Below are 17,469 nucleotides of genomic sequence, written 5' to 3'. Positions count from 1 at the left end.
TTCCTTTTTTTAAAAGATGGCTGCACTCACACTGGTTACGCAATTTGTTGTCCACTTTTTACTTAACATTATATTGAAAGTATTTCCCTATTTGATAGACAATCTCCAGATAGTGTGACAATGAAGAAGGGGGCGAACTGTGGGTTCCAGACCTGGCTCTGGCACGTAATAGCAGAGTGACCTCAGACTCATCAACTCTGAAGGAATCCACATAAAATACTTAACACAGTGCTTAATAAATAACAATTATTGTTAAACCCATATAACAACTTTCTGAGGTAGGGCCTATCTTGAAACCCACTGTACAGGTAAGGGAATAGATTAATTTGCTCAAAGTCACTCAGCTAGTGAACTGTAGACAAAATTTGAGCCTGGCATCTTTCCTCTTGTTTTCTGTCTTGGTGAATGGCACCAGCAATTCACTGTGCCAGTTCACTCTTCACCAGCTATATATGGAAGAGGCATTTCACAAAATCCTCTGGCTTAGGTAACAAGGTGGATGAGGGCCCCACTCACCAAGATAGAGTACAGGAGGCACCGGGGACATCTGTGTGGCACGGAGGAGGCTAGGCTTGGGCTGGAAACACATGTGGGCCCCAACAGGGAGCAGCTCAGGAGGCCTCACGTTTGGAGGAATGGACATGGAGAGTGAGAGGGAAAGGCAGCCAGGCCAGAGCCCTGGCAAACACCAGCTCGTGAGGGACAGCAGCTGACAAGAGGCCAGCAAAGAAAGGAGACAGAGGAGCAACCAGAGAAGCGGGAGGGAAACCGGCTGCCCACCAGACAAGCTCCCAGTCTCCCTCTGGAAACTTCTATTTGAGCAGTCTTGTCGCTCATTCCGTCTGCCTAACCCTTCCCACTTTAACCCCTTCCCAGTTTCTCCTTCTACCTGCCAAATTCCCATTCATTCTGCAAGTCTCTGCATAAATGCCAGTTCTTACATGAAACGGCTTCCGGCTCCTCAGGCTCCGAGTCCCACCCACTCTCTCCAGAAGTTTGACGCTGCCTCCCTAGAAACAGTTATCTTACCTGTATTGTAATCGTTTGCACATTTCCCTCCTAGTTACTATAAGCCCTTGGAAGGTTGGGACCCTGTCTTTTCACCGTTGTAACCCTAAACCTAGACAATCAATATATGTTCAGTGCAGAAAGGAGGTCAGGAGAATCTGATGAATGAAATATCTTGGTAACACCGAGCACCCACAGGCTTCCGAGGTTTATTCCTGCTTGCCTTCCTACCTGCAGGAACCCTTCAGGGGCCCCTAAGATAAAATCCAAATTCCTCAGGCCCTGCCTTCCCAGGGCTGCAGCCTCCTGTGCTGATGGGTTATTCCTACTAGACCAGCGCTCAGGGCAGTAGAGCAGCTGGGACCGGCGTGGAGGTTGCCAGCGAGCCTCTCCGTCTCCAGGCAGCCTAGAAGCTAAGTGCGGTCCTTGATGCGCAGCATCACCGACACCTGGGCACTTGTTAGAAATGCAAGCTCTTGGACCCCACCCTAAACCTACTCAGGCAGAAACTCTGGGGGTGGGGCGCAGCGCTCTGTTTTAACAAGCCCTTCCGGTGTTGCACCCTCAACTTTGAGAAGCGTACGAGAAGCTACTTCAGCACCTAGGCGCCGACCAAGATCACGCCGGAGGCGCTTAGAGGAGGCGGACCCAAGGAGGCTCCATTTATAAACCGGCTTGGCGGGCCCCACCCCTAGGGGCCGAGGGCTGAACCTTTTAGGCAATCGCTCAGATATGGTCAGGACCTGGTTGCGCCGCTGGCCCGAGGGTTAGAAAGGGAAATACCGTCTGGAGAGGCAAAAGCTTAAAGGACTGCTGGCACTACATAATTGGCAGGGGGCGTTTCGCTGGAGGGGGATAGAGGTGGGGCTGGGGAATAAGTAGGGCTTCCATTGATGAACTGAACTGAATTCAGCACTGAGCAAAGGGCACAAGAGGTATAATTGGATGTGCGCGCGCGGTTCTTCCGGAAGGCACTGCGTGGAAGCGCCACTGCTGGGTGGTTGCCCAACCAGCAAATGATTGAGTGTGACTGACCTCCTCTGAGGCATTTGACGGCACTCCTTCCCTTTTAGGTAATAAGCAATTTGTCCTATTTGAAGAATGAGCTTTGTATTATGGGACCTTTTGCAGAAATGTAAATACACTCCAGTGTCCACACTTTAGCTTGGTTTTAAAGACTGAAGGCATTGGGAAGTTCATTTTATGTTTCTTCTTTGGTCATGTGTTGGTTAAAAACATTATCAACTTATATTTGCATAGACCTTTCCTTTTTCCTTTCCATACCCTTTCTCAGTCTGTTTGAAGAGTATACCAAATGTGTAAATGTAACTTTCCTTCTCTTTCTATGACATAGCTATTATGTGTGTGTGTGTGTGTTTTAGTCACTCAGTTGTATCTGACCCTTTGCGACCCTATAGACTGTAGCCCGCCAGGCTCCTCTGTCCATGGAATTCTCCAGGCAAAAATACTGGAGTGGGTAGCCATTCCTTTCACCAGAGGATCTTCCCGACCCAGGGATCGAACCCTAGTCTCCTAAATTGCAGGCAGATACTTTACTATCTGAGCTACCAGAGAAGCCTGTTGTTACTATAACCATTTTCAGATAAAGGAACTAGGCCTCAAAGAGGTAATTTTTCCAAGGTCATCCACTACTAAATGGCAGAATTAGGCCTACAGTCGGGGGGACCTTTGAAATTAGCCTACTAGTGCTAGGGCTATTCCGGAGGAAGAAACTGGCATTTTGCTCTTGGTGAAAGGGAGGTTTGTTAGTGGATTGCTTTTGGACGTGCACTAGTCAGTGTGACATATGTAGACTATCTAGACTATGCTTTTGAATAACTCAGCAAATGCTTTCGTGTTTTTTAATCAATTAACGGCTGCACTGGGTCTTCATTGCTTTGTGCGTGCTTTCTGTAGTTGTGGGCCTACTCTTGGTTTCAGTGCACGGGCTTCTCTTTGCATGGCTTCTCTGGTTGCAGAGTACAGGCTCTAGAGCATGGGCTCAGTGGTGCATGGGCTTAGCTGCCACACGGCATGTGGAATCTTCCTAGACCAAGAATTGAACCCGTGTCCCCTGCATTGGCAGGCGAACTCTTATCCACTGTGCCACCAGGGAAACCCTGCTTTTGTGTTTTACAGCTATTTCTGTGAGTTCATTTTGAATTTAGGTTCAGTCAAATAGACTCCTTGTTCTACTCTTACAAGGAACATGCAAGCGTCCCCTTCATAATGGAAAAGAGATTAAATAACCTAAAAATATTCCAACCTAAGGGAACTGGGCAGGAGAATGGGAACTTTGATTGACTCAGAGACTCAAGATGCTGAATACCCAACAGGATCAGGATCAGTTAGGTTGTGGTAGAGTAACAAGCAATCCCCAGGTCTCACTGGTCTGACACAGTTTTATGTCTCCATCATGAAATATATCTTCTGGAGATCAACAGGAGCTCTGTTTTCCATAGCCACTTAGGGACTCTGGCTGCTGCAAGTAGACATGCTGCCTCCTCAACTCAGAAGGCAGGAAATGAGGGTGGGGCAAATTGAGCGTGAACTTTTAAAGCATTTACCTGGAAGTAACATAGATCACTTTTGCTCTGATTTCATTGGCCAAAGCAAGTCACAAGGGGCGGGGGAATGCCATAGGTGCAATGCTCTCATGTGCCTGGAAGGAGAAGCAGAAATACTTGGTTAATAACACTAATAGCTAATACATGGGGAAAAGCATGTGTGCGTACGTGTGAGATAGATGTGTGTGCCTTTGAGGTATGTGTTAATGCAATGAGTGCTGCCCATTTCTAGAGTGTTTCTGCCTCTTAGGGACATATATTTGAGATTTCCACTCTAATGGTTTGCCATTCCTCCCACTACACATGTTCAGAGATTTAGGCTAGGGTGAAAGAAACCTGAGTTGAGGGAAGCATGGTGGGAGAGGTAAGTGACAGTGGAGCAGACTCAGTAGAAATTAGTGTGTAAATAGAAAAAGAATCCAGGAAAGGAAGAGATTCAGGGTATATGTGTCATTAAGGGCCTGCCTCATAAAGAAAACTACTAAGACAGCATAGCTTTAGCAGAAGCATTTCCTGCTTCTTGCCATTCACTCCCCCTCATCCTTCCTGGCTAAACTCAGGTGGCACTCCAGGAAGCCTTTGATCTTTCAAGATTGAGCCCACCGATCACATCATGAGTCAGTCTGTCCCATCCACAGTGCAGTGGACAGGGACCATATCTTGCCCAGTGCCAGCTGCAGTCTGGGGTCTTGGAACGGAGGCAGAGAAATGAGCTGGAAGGCCTTTGCAGGATCCCAGGTGACAAAAAAACAATGGTCTCCCTTAGGGTAGTGGGAGTGGGGTAAAGAGAAGTATGTATAGGAGAGATTTAGAGAATCAAATAACAGGAAGGGACTGATTGGAGGAAAGGTGGCAAGGAAGTTTCTGGAAGAGTAGCAGGGTAGACAGTAGCATCAAGGGGCCCAGAGGAGGAGCAGGTTGCTACATAAGGTCAGCTAGGACATGTTCCATTTTGGGGCCCCTGTGGGACTAATCCATAGAGAGACCTGGAAGTAGTGCACACAGGGGCCGAGGTTCAGGAGTGGAGAGTGGCTGCACCCAGCTCCTAGATCTACCTCTTGGTTAAACGTCAACATTGAATCCTCAAACCGGGGAGGAAGCCACAGAATATATGTGTTGTATAAAAATCATGAAATTCCTGAACTACAGATCCTGAGAATCCAATTAGAGAAGAGCAAAGGTTTCACAGAAGGAGCTGAGCCTCCCTAAAAGATTGGCTCAACTTCCACCAGTTTGACTCATTAACTATTTCTATTTCTGTATGTTCCTCCCATCCCACTTCCTGCTGAGTAGGGGCCTACTTGTCCCATTTGAGACCTGAACTTGATATCAACTCCTTTTGTCCTTGAGACACCCCTTCCCCAAATCCTCTTATGGGTGAGGGTCAAGCCCCATTTATTCAAACTGTGCCATGCAGGGGGACAAATCCTCAGAAAAAACCAGAGACCACATTCTTCCCACTCAGCCATTGCGATGCATAGGTGCTCTAAAGATTGAGAAGCTCTACCTTATTAATAGAAGTCTGCAAGGACTAGGAATAAGAAGGTTAGAGAGAAAAAGGACCCAGGTGTCCCTCAAGCTGGGCGAGGCATTCTTAGAAACACCTGCACTAACGGATCCAGTCATTCCAGGTCACTCTAGCCTCGTTCCTGGGGAGCTCTTCTGTGTTCCCAACATTGCACTATGTATCTTCTAAACCAGGCAGGGGGTTATCAGCTTATGTCTCAGTCTTCTTGCCAATCTCTAGGACTGTCCTACTGGTGGCATGACTAGGTCATCACCTACATCCACCTGATGATATTCAGCCGTCTCAAACCACAATAAAACTTGAATTTGAATATCCAGCCTTTGGAAAGCAATCAAATTATGTATAGTGACTCAAAAGCCTGTAAGAGAGAAAGTGAACATTAAGGCAAAAGAAGCCACAGGGAACAAACAGATTGGCCATTCAAACAGGGATATGCAGCAGGTGAAGGGCACCTGAGCGAGGCAGTGATGGGCACTCAACAGGGCCTGCCTAGAACTACGCCCAAGAGGAGCCTCAGAGCTGCTGGAAAAAGGAGGAAGAACAATTCAGGACAGGAAGTGTGGACACTCCCCCCATCCCCACTCCAGAAGCCTGGCTTAGAGCGCAGATTTACAAGCAGATGCTGATGTCTGTAGAAAAGTCAATGAGTAGGGTTTCTGGAGAACATCTCTGGTGCCTCTTGGCTGTGAGAGCCCTCTTTGGACACAGGCAGGTAAATTCCTTCATGTGTATGCCAGAGATGCCAGGTTTATCTACTGTTTTCTGTGGGCTCTCCTGGGAGTTGGGCTCCAATATCAACCCCAACCTCAGGATTAGGGTTGCCAGATTTAGCAAATAAAAATACAGAGCATCCAGTTAAATTCAAAAGTCAGAAACAACAAATAAGTTATTAGTGTATGTATACCCCACATACTACATGCCAGAACAACTCTACCCAGGATTGGAGTCTATACTCAAGGCATGGGACCAGGGGAGCGGGCAGGGTAGAGGTATAGGGGTTGGCCTGAAAGAAAGCTTCTACCTGAGGCCCAGTTTCTATCCTAAGACCCACCCTGTTTTTTAATACAGAGTGGAAATGGGCTTTTGTTAGTTTTGGGGTGGGGCAGTCTTAGTTTGCTTTTTAAAAGTTTTTTCCTACGAAGTAGGAACTACCAACATGTATTTTTTACATGTGTTGGTGAGGTGGTTCAAGGAATGCATACCATTAAAGTAGTTTTGATACTTCCAAGTCTGGTTCCTATAGGAGACGGACTGTTTCTTGTGTGAAAGTCTTAGTTGCCAGTCATCCCCATGAACTGTAGCCCACCAGGCTCCTCTGTCCATGGAATTCTCCAGGCAAGAATATTGAGTAGGTAGCCATTCTCTTCTCCAGGGGATCTTCCCCACCCAGGGATCGAACCCAGGTCTCCCGAATTGGAGGCAGATTCTTTACTGTCTGAGCCACCAAGGAATCCTGGGCTGCTTCTTAGTCTAGACCAATAAAATCCTGCTTAACCAGAAAAACTGCTCTTACTTAAGCAGGCATTTATTCATTGAGACCTGTAGCAGAAAAATAGAACCATCTACCTGATCAAGCAATCAAAAAGTATTTCTAAGCATAAAATCAGTGAATCCTTCTGCATGTCAACAACCCAAGTTAAATTATAAAGTCAGGGAAAATACTTACAAAACAAATGAAAAGAAAAAGTGTTATAGTGTTGATATATAATAAAAAAGACACCCACAAGGAGGGGGAGAAGGCAACACTCACAAAAGAAGAAATGCAAATGACCGGTAAAGATATAAAAAGTCCAGCATCATTAATTATAGCAAACTGACAGATCACAAAATGAAAATACATTTGACCCTTGAAAATACAGGAGGTTTGAATGAAGCAGGTCCACTTAACCTATATTTTTTTCAGTAGTAAGTACTATAGTTTTGGGCTTCCCGACTGAGCGACTTCACTTTCACTTTTCACTTTCATGCATTGGAGAAGGAAATGGCAACCCACTCCAGTGCTCTTGCCTGGAGAATCCCAGGGATGGGGGAGCCTGGTGGGCTGCCATCTATGGGGTCGCACAGAGTCGGACACACTGAAGCGACTTAGCAGCAGCAGCAGCAGCAGCAGTGGTTCAGCAGTAAAGAATCTGTTTGCAATGCAGGAGATACAGAAGACCCAGGTTCAATCCCTGGGTCAGGAAGCCCCCCTGGAGGAGGAAATAGCAACCCACACCAGTATTCTTGCCAAGAAAATCCCATGGATAGAGGGACCTGGCGGGTTACAGTCCACGGGGTCACAAAGAGTTGGACACGACTGAGCAGCTGAGCGCGCACACACACGCGCGCGCGCACACAGTACTATAGTATAGCGCCATCTGTGGTAGGTTGAGTCCGAGGATGCAGAACCAAGGATACAGAGGGTTGACTACACTGTATTGTGATTTTGGACTTCTTACCAGAGTGCCAGTGCCCTAACCTCCCCCCAACCCCGTGTTGTTCAAAGGTCAACTGTACTCAATTTTGTAAATATTGTTAACAGTTTTCATGCCCAAGATATGCCACTGATGGGATCATAAACTCACATGCCCTTTGGGAAACAATTTAGCATGCTTATCAATAATCTTCAAAATATTTACACCCTCTCAATAATCCCACTTCTAGAAAAGTAGGGTACAAAAATCAAGGTACAAGAGTCTTCATGGAAGGCTTAGTTATAACAACAAAATTAGGAACAACCTACATGTCCAACATTACAGAATGATTAATTCATAAGATATAAACACAGTATAACATGATACAGCTATTATAATTTCATTAACTTAAAAATTAAAATTAAATACAAGTTAATTATAGAAAAATAAGAATAGACAAATGAGCAAAAAGAAAAATCGAAGAAGAACCTGCATTAGTCCAATATTAATCACCACTAACATTGTGGACTATATCTTTAAAAAATTTTTATATCTTAATATTAAAATAGTGTTTTGAAAAATATTTGGGAACATTGGAAAATATTTACCATATGAAGTCAAAACAAAATAATCAGTATATATTGAACTATTAAGAATTTGTAAGTAAATATGCATAAAGATTGGAAAGGAATACATAAAAATATTAACAATGGGTCTCTGGATGATTTTTGTTTTTCATACTTCTAAAATTTCTACAACAAATGGATATTAATCCTATAATTGAGAGATATTGATAGAAAACTATTTCTGTAAAAGGACAAGTGAACCTGCCTGAAAGCAGGTTGTTGAGAGAGCAGGATGCAAATAATGACAATTAACAGAATGGTTTTGACTTTCACACCGGAGTTGCCCTAGAGAACTTAAGGAAGCCGTTGCCTGGGCCCTACTCCCAGAGATTCCCGTGGGATGGGCATAAAGATTGGAAAGGAATACATAAAAATATTAACAATGGGTCTCTGGATGATTTTTGTTTTTCATACTTCTAAAATTTCTACAACAAATGGATATTAATCCTATAATTGAGAGATATTGATAGAAAACTATTTCTGTAAAAGGACAAGTGAACCTGCCTGAAAGCAGGTTGTTGAGAGAGCAGGATGCAAATAATGACAATTAACAGAATGGTTTTGACTTTCACACCGGAGTTGCCCTAGAGAACTTAAGGAAGCCGTTGCCTGGGCCCTACTCCCAGAGATTCCCGTGGGATGGGCTGAGCCAGGTCCTGGGCTTTATGCCCTTGGCAATATCTAGTCACTCTTGGGTGGGCGTATAATGTGCAGCCAGGCTGGGATGCACTGGCATAAGTCATCACAAGTTTCCTCAAGAGTTAGGCCACTGTGGTCTGGTGGAGGAGGACCCATGTAGCCTCTCTAGCTGTGTGCGTTAGCTGAGTCATTTAACTGCATCTTAGTCTATCTGTAAAATGGGAATATTTAATGCAGTATTTGGAGTCTGGCTTCAAGGAAGGAATAAATGAGAAAGTGCTATGTGAAATAGGAAGCATATAGAATATGCTCTTTGTGAGAACCTGAAAACTCAGATGATAGCAATTATCTTTGATCAATGAAATATCCTTGGCAACTCGGGAGCTCATGCAAATAGACAGGTTTTCTTCTAAGCTGTATCAGTCTTGTAATTTGATTTGATTCAGAGATCCTACAGGCAGGTGTTGTCAAATGTGGATGCCTGGGGCAGTCCTAGCCTGAGGGCTCATGGGCTGTGGACAGTAGACAATAGATCTGAGTTGGTTCAGACCATTTGGTCATCTTGCTTTGAAAGGTGGCTGGCCTCTGGAAGCTAAAATTTTGTTCTCATGAAGATGTGCCTGGACCTTTTACACAAATACCTCAGACTGTCACCTCAAAAAAAAAAACATCTAAACCATCTCCTTGGGAGATTATGTGGCTATTGCTTAAATGTCTTAGTAATTCCTCTTTTGAGACTGGTTTTGTCTAAGATACATTATTTTCTGAGTATTTTTCAATCAGTGAATTCATTCGCCGTCCTTTAAAGAAAAGTTTAACTTTAGAAAGCAGCCAGAAATATCGTTCAGAACCAAACCTGACAAGTAAGAAGGTATTCAAGCCTAGGTGAGACTATTTTTATGACTCTTAAATTTCTTTTAATTTGCAGGTTCACTGGTGACCCACTCCAGTACTCTTGCCTGGAAAATCCCATGGACGGAAGAGCTTGGTAGGCTGCAGTCCATTGGGTCATGAAGCGTCGGACACGACTGAGCAACTTCACTTTCACTTTTCACTTTCACACATTGGAGAAGGAAATGGCAACCCACTCCAGTGTTCTTGCCTGGAGAATCCCAGGGACAGAGGAGCCTGGTGGGCTGCCGTCTATGAGGTCGCACAGAGTCTGGACACAACTGAAGCAACTTAGCAGCAGCAGCAGCAGCTTTTGTTAATGAAATCAACTCATTTTCCTTATAGTATGTTACATTCTGGATTTGGCTGCTTGTATCCTGGAGTATTATGTTGTTGTCATAAATTTAAGGCACTGTTTCCATGTTCAGCTAGTTGGCTGTAGGCCTAGAGAAGGTCTGGAGTTATACCCAGCAGGGTAAGTAAATATAAAAGAACTAGAGTTGCTTTTCATAAGTTTCCCAGGTGGTACAGTGATAAAGAATCCACCTGCAATGCAAGAGACTCGGGAGATGTGGGTTCAATCCCTGGATCAGGAAGATCCCCTGAAGGAGGAAATGGCAACCCATTTCAGTATTCTTGCCTGAAAAATACCACACGATCACAGAGCCAGACACAACTGAGTGACTGAGCACACACAGAGCTGCTTTTCATAATGATGGATCAAGGGATCAAAGGCAGACAAGGGGAGAATGAAGGTAAGAAAAACATTATAGAGAACTTTTTAAAACGTATTGGGGTCGGTGGATTAGAGAAACCGAGGTGTTAGGTAGGGAGCTGTTTGGACAAAAATGATAAGAGTAGGGTTGAAAAGAAAGACAAGTAGTGCCTAGACTTCAGTGGACGAGAGAGAGCGACTGGGAGACGGGAGATCACTCAACTGTGGAAACAAGGAGATTCAGCTTTTGAAGAAAGAGGAACAATAGTTTGAGTGAAGACAGTTTATTTTTTAAGTGAAGCCGTCACTTGTAAATGTGTGTCTGTCTTGCTCTTCAGTGTTATTTCCCAGCACCCTCTATGGCGCAGTCAACAGTCTTATGAGTGGTGAATAGAGCCTGGTTCTCTACTGGGACCCAGAAACTGACTCAATAGGTAAGTCTGAGAAAGGTTTTTGAACAAAGCCGCCTGTTTGGGATTAATTTCTAGCTTGTATGCTGATTAGAAATCTGTCCCTTTCTTTTGATAAGTATGCTGTGGGTATACCTTACGCATTTGACTAAGGAGAAAATGGTGCAGTTCCTTCCCCTTATTGGGGCTAATACTGGATTTAGTCTCCTAAGACAACACTAATCAGCAACACTGGGCAAATCCAGGCAGTTTTGGAATTATTTTTCATGCCAACCCAATCCACAAAACACACAAACGTGGTATTGTCAATAAGGACAATACCCAAAATTCTTTTCACAAAAGAATTTCACGACACTGACATGAATCCAAATGAAGACTTGCAGATTAGCCGAGGTCCACACCTCCACGCACTAATGAATTTGAGACGTACAGAATTAAGCAGCTCAGAGCCAGGACTGAGAGCATCGCCTGTGAGTCAGAACTCCTGAGTTGGTTTTGCTCAGCGGGTAACTAGCTGTGTGGCCTGGGGGGTGGAGGGGACTTCACACCTCCCCCCTTGGTCTTTATCCGTCAGTGATCTCACACTCTAAAAGCCATCAATCCTAAGAACAATGAAGGAGGACAGGAAGCAAGGAGAGCAGGTTGCTAACAGCAGGCACCCTGCCGGCAGGGCAGTGGAGGGAAAGCTGGGTGCTGCCGAAAGAGCGAAAGACTCCGCTGAGACGAAGTCCCTGCTCTGAAGGAAAAAGAAAGCCAGACAGAGCTCGATCGCTCCTGGCAATGCAACTGTTTCCAAGAAGGGAATACACAGGTCATCTGAGGTCAAGTTCAGGGAACACAGCCAGCCGCCAGGCGGGAAGGAAGCTGCAGTGAATGCCCGCCTGCTCTCCCAGACCTTCGCCTTCTGAACACGAGTCTCGCACCAGCCCCTTTGCCAGGGCCCCCTTCCAGACCCCGGCCACCTGGCTTGGGCCTTGCGGAGGCAGCCCGTGCTGAGGGGTGGGAGAAGCAGGTGCGAGCACCCGGGCGGTGCCGGCTGGTCGGGTCTTGGCCTCTTGCAGCGCTCTCCTGAAAGCCTTAGAGAGTTCGTCATCCACCGCTGTCCTCCTCCAGCCTCACGGCCTCCCCTCCCCTAGACACAGGATTCTCTCTTAGCTCCCTGCCTTTGCCATTGGTGTTTAGCCCAAAGTCATTCTCATCACAACTTTTGCTCTGAAAATCCTATTATCATTTAATGCCCAGCTGGAAAGCCACGTGACCCATGAAGCCCCCAGAGCTGGAAGTAGCACTTGTTACCGTCTGTTCTGCATCACAGGTGGGCCATGTTGTCTCACCCAGATTTGGAATCGCATCGTATCCACTCCTCACCATGGCATCAGGTGACTTCCCTCCTAGCTCTGAGCTGCCCACCTGCCTACACATCTTTGAGGTTCTGCTACCATCACACCCCTCACCTCACCCTTTGAGGCTCAGCTCAGAAACAGACTGTGAAGGACCTTCCAGCTCTCCCCATCTCTCCACCCACAGACATGCTGGCTCCATTTTTTGAGTGGCTACTCAGTGCCCAGAAGCTTATCTCGGGTATTTCTAATCTTTGGAACGTCTCTGCAAAGTAGGTGCAGAGTCTCACTTTCAGAGGTGAGAAAAGAAGCTCAGAGAGGTTAAGAAAGTGTCTGAGTTGCACTGTGTCCTTGTGGCCCAGCCAAGATTGGAACCCAGGCTTGCGTGACACCTGAACCCACGCCTTCCTTCCATTCCATGCAACTTCTTCATTCACAGGGCAAATATTTTAAGCCTAAGACTGTGAGGACCTTGAAGATTATCTTTGTTTTCAATGCAGGAAGCCTAAGGTGTCATGACTTGCCCAAGGTGACACAGTTTCTTCCTACCTGCTCTCCTCATCTCTCCCAGAAACCATCTGTCGGCTGCAGTGGTCCCTAATACCAGGTAACATTCCCTGGGCTCCCCAGCTGCAAACCATCTGACACAACTGCCTGGCAGCAGGGCTCCAAATAGGCAGGAGAGGATGTTGCAACAAGTTCAGAGTCACAGCTGTACGCAGTGATAACGTCCCAAACTGACAGTCACTTAGCATTTCTTTCTTGTCTGAGGAGGGCAATCCAAAGCTGCTGCTGCTGCAGTTTTACTGAGTCAGGGCCTGGGCCTCTGCTTTCTCCTGCAGTTCCCTCCTCAAGGGGTACTCGTGGTCTCCAGTGGCTCCAGGGTCGCCTAGAGCAAGGGTGCTGCCAGAAGAATCCAAGGACTCCCTGCCCATCTTCTGTTTCTGCCATTTACTCTAAGGATCTCCCAGTCACATAATCTAGTCCAGACGTGGATAAACTGCTCGAACCTAGCTGGGAGCTGGCTTGGGACCTGGCAAGTTTGTAGCATGTAGCTGGGAGCATAAAGGGATGAGGGTGTGGGAGACATTTCATTGCTTAGTCCAAGGGGCCCTTCTCAAGCCCAGCCTACTTCTTTCCATTCGTTTAACATTTATGAAGCTACTTATACCTATGTGACAAGCACTGGAGAGACAAAGAGGAATAAGACCCACTCTGAGTTTATTATAAAGAGACAAGGAAACAGATCATTTTAATGCTATGTGGCAAGTGCAACAATAAGGTATATGCAAAAGGCAGTCAACAGGAGTAAAATGCCAGACCCCTGACCCAGCTGCGGGGCAAGGGGTTCAGCTGAGGCTTCCTGAAGAGGGTACTTGCTGATGAGAAATACTAGGAGGGATGTTGTTAGCTCCAGATGACTGGCTGGATGTTGGGGATGAGTGAGAGAAGTTGGCCGCGCCGCCCCCCCCACCCGCCCCCACCCCCGCTGGCTGCAGGAATGATGGGAGAACGCTGAACAATGGATCTTCTCACAGAAGCCTAGTGCTTTCTTGCCTCAGAGCAGGTGGTTGCTTTCCCGCTGTTGCTCCCAAAGACATGAATTTGGGCCCTTCATTCTCTCAGAGACTTAACCCAGGTACCCTCAGGAGCTGAAGTCCCCCTGACCCTGGCCTAGCATATCAAATATAGGAGCACAGTCAGCACGGTACAAACTCCAGGCCAGACTCAGCTGGTGTTTCCCAAGTGTCACCCGAGTCTGATAGTCCCCAGGAGAAGCTCTGGCTCTAGAAAACCCACCTGTAAACACCTGCCACCTTGTGAAGGGCTGCTGTCTGAGAACATCCTGTGTTTGGGGACTTACCCACCTTGGTTGAAGGTAGAACCCACCTGCCGCAGGGAAGATGAAGACTCAGATACTGTTTTTCCCACCCTCCCTTGCAGGTACTTGGCATATCAAGCGCCCGTGGCCTAGATTCTAGGAGTCGACGATGCCTACCGGAGTCAGGTCCCTGACAACTTTCTGTGACAGCTCTGAGACCTTGCAGGTGAAGGGCCCTAGGGCTTCCTCAGGTTCACAGCAACTTGCTCCTCAGTGCAGTTTAGGTCCATGATGGAGTCTTCGGCCGTCATCAGTCCAGCAGAGGGTTGGGCTATGGCAAACATGGGGACCAGGAGAGCATGGCTTTGTTCCGAGGACAGTGAGTAAAACCATTGAGCTGGCACAGAGAGTTCTTTCATAGAGGCAGGAGAAGATGAGGTTGGAGGACCTCAAAATCCCAGTTAAGGAACCTGGTCATCATCTTGTAAGGAGCACCAACATTTTTGAAAAATGAACTTTTCCTTGGGAATAATTTTGGATTTACAGAGAAGTTTCAGAAATGCCGTAGAGAGTTTCCATATATCCCTTACCCAGTTCTCCCTAGTGCTAACATCTTATAGTGTATGGTACATTTGTTAAAACTAAGAAGCTGACATTGGTGCATTACTATTGTTCAAACTCCAGACTTAATTCGTATTTCACTAGCTTTTCCACTAAAATTTTCTTTTCTATTCCACAATCCTCTCCAGGATACCATTCTGCATTTAGACACCAACCTTTTTAAAGGAGAATATTAACATTATTAAAGGCATTTTAGGAGAACCATCTGACAGGAATGGTCAAGTGAGATAGGAAGGCATTTCAGAACCTTCAAACTTCCAAATACATCCCACTGCCCAGCATCTGAAGGAGCTCACCATCTTGAAAGTGCAGTTGCCAGGAAGAGGAAACCTGGGCCATTGGAAGCATCTCTGTGCCTGTTCAGGGTTCAGGGGGCCAAAGATATATTTAGGGTACACTTGGGAGCCAAGAAAAAGAAAAGTCCTTCCTTGGGAATTCTCTGGCAGTCCAGTAGTTAGGACACCATGCTTTCACTGCTGAGGGCCCATGTTTGATCCCTGGTTGGAAAACTAAAAAAAAAAAAAAAGAGAGAGAGAGAGAGAGAGACACCTGGGAGCCTCTGCCTAGCAGTGCTGCAAGCTAGAAGGTCTTCCTGCCTACGCACCCAAAGTTGGCTGGTAACCCAGACAGGTAGCCAAAGAAATGCATGTTTGCCTTCTTTTCTGAAAGTCTAGACTTGTCTCCCTTACAATTCAGTTTGGTGTTGTGGAAAGAGAACAGGCTCTAGGATCAGGATGGCCCAGGATTTAAGTCTTGACTCCACCACTTATTGTGGGACCATGTGTGAGTTACTGAACCTCTCTGAGCTTCAGTTTCCTCACTGATAATAACTGTTATATTAAACTTCTTTTATAAGATTACTGAGAGGATTGATTAACATTTACAAAGTGTTCAGTAGGGGGCCTGGCACACAATAGGTATTCAGTAATCAATTGGCTCCCTTGACAACAGGAGGGTAGGGCAGAGCCCATAATTTTCTTGCATATCCTCAAACTGCTTAACATGTGCAAAGCAATTCATACATTGATGATTGTGATATGGAGCTCACAAACCCAATGACTTCAGAAAGAGCAGATCATGACTCCAACTACAGCATTCATTTATTGAGCAAGTCTCTATTAGTCACTCACTAAATATCAATAAATAGGTAATGCCAGGCTCTGTGCTAAGTGACTAAGATGCTTTGCGTCAAGAATGGCAAAGCCCAGGAGGGAGAGAGAAGTTTATTCAGGTCTGATACATAGTCCTGATGTTCAAGCTGGTTTTAGAAAAGGAAGAGGAACCAGAGATCAAATTGCCAACATCCGCTGGATCATGGAAAAAGCAAGAGAGCTCCAGAAAAACATCTATTTCTGCTTTATTGACTACGCCAAAGCCTTTGACTGTGTGGATCACAATAAACTGTGGAAAATTCTGAAAGAGATGGGAACACCAGACCACCTGACCTGCCTCTTGAGAAATCTGTATGCAGGTCAGGAAGCAACAGTTAGAACTGGACATGGAACAACAGACTGGTTCCAAATAGGAAAAGGAGTACGTCAAGGCTGTATATTGTCACCCTGCTTATTTAACTTATATGCAGAGTACATCATGAAAAACGCTGGACTGGAAGAAATACAAGCTGGAATCAAGATTGCCGGGAGAAATCTCAATAACCTCAGATATGCAGATGACACCACCCTTATGGCAGAAAGTGAAGAGGAACTAAAAAGCCTCTTGATGAAAGTGAAAGTGGAGAGTGAAAAAGTGGGCTTAAAGCTCAACATTCAGAAAACTAAGATCATGGCATCTGGTCCCCCCACTTTATGGGAAATAGATGTGGAAACAGTGGAAACAGTCTCAGACTTTACTTTTTCGGGCTCCAAAATCACTGCAGATGGTGACTGCAGCCATGAAATTAAGACACTTACTCCTTGGGAAGGAAAGTTATGACCAACCTAGATAGCATATTCAAAAGCAGAGACATTACTTTGCCAACAAAGGTCCATCTAGTCAAGGCTATGGTTTTTCCTCTGGTCATTTATGGATGTGAGAGTTGGACTGTGCAGAAGGCTGAGCGCTGAAGAATTGATGCTTTTGAACTGTGGTGCTGGAGAAGACTCTTGAGAGTCCCTTGGACTGCAAGGAGATCCAACCAGTTCATTCTGAAGGAGATCAGCCCTGGGATTTCTTTGGAGGGAATGATGCTGAAGCTGAAACTCCAGTACTTTGGCCACCTCATGCGAAGAGTTGACTCATTGGAAAAGACTCTGATGCTGGGAGGGATTGGGGGCAGGAGGTGAAGGGGACGAAAGAGGATGAGATGGCTGGATGGCATCACTGACTCGATGGACGTGAGTCTGAGTGAACTCTGGGAGTTTGTGATGGATAGGGAGGCCTGGTGTGCTGCGATTCATGGGGTCGCAAAGAGTCGGACACAACTGAGCGACTGAACTGAACTGAACTGAACTGATACATAGTCTGACATAGTTTAATAAGCAGAGGGCCCAAGGTACAAAGCCTGGCTACTTGTGTGAGGGCTGAGGGAAGAGCCTCATTGAGAGAAGAGGAAGAGACTTGGGACTGGCAGAATAAGTAGGTCTTCCAGTAAAAAAAAAGAGTGAGGAAAAAGTGAGAGGGGGAGAGAGAGAGAATTGCATTATATGGGAAACACAGGTCATATTGTGGAACTTATGTTAGTCTTGTATGGAATGAGTGGTGGAAAATGAGGTTATCAAAACACAGCAGCTGGAATACTTCTGCACAGGAAGGGCTGTTTGGGGGTGGGGCCCGAGACCCAACTGGAAGCTCCAAGTAACCACTGCTTTTTTAACACATGGTTTAGTTGAGGGGAGGGCTTCCCAGGTGAAGAATCCGCCTGCCAATACAAGAGAAACAGGAGACCTGGGTTTGATCCCTGGGTTGGGAAA

General features: G+C 46.0%; 1 long non-coding RNA gene across 1 annotated transcript; it reads left to right on the top strand.

The window, feature by feature from the left end:
- Positions 1 to 9,689: 9,689 nt before the first annotated feature.
- On the top strand, positions 9,690 to 15,086 carry LOC147363607 (uncharacterized). The gene is made up of 4 exons (XR_015137309.1): positions 9,690 to 10,407; positions 10,706 to 10,801; positions 12,618 to 12,724; positions 14,062 to 15,086. It is a non-coding gene; the product is annotated as an uncharacterized LOC147363607 (long non-coding RNA).
- Positions 15,087 to 17,469: the final 2,383 nt, after the last annotated feature.

This window comes from Bos grunniens, chromosome 11 (assembly GCF_055505025.1).
Source record: "Bos grunniens cultivar Pamir isolate PY7600 chromosome 11, Bosgru_T2T1.0, whole genome shotgun sequence".
NCBI lineage: Eukaryota > Metazoa > Chordata > Mammalia > Artiodactyla > Bovidae > Bos > Bos grunniens.
The sequence above is the reverse complement of the archived record's forward strand: the minus strand, read 5'-3'. Positions and strand labels throughout refer to the sequence as shown.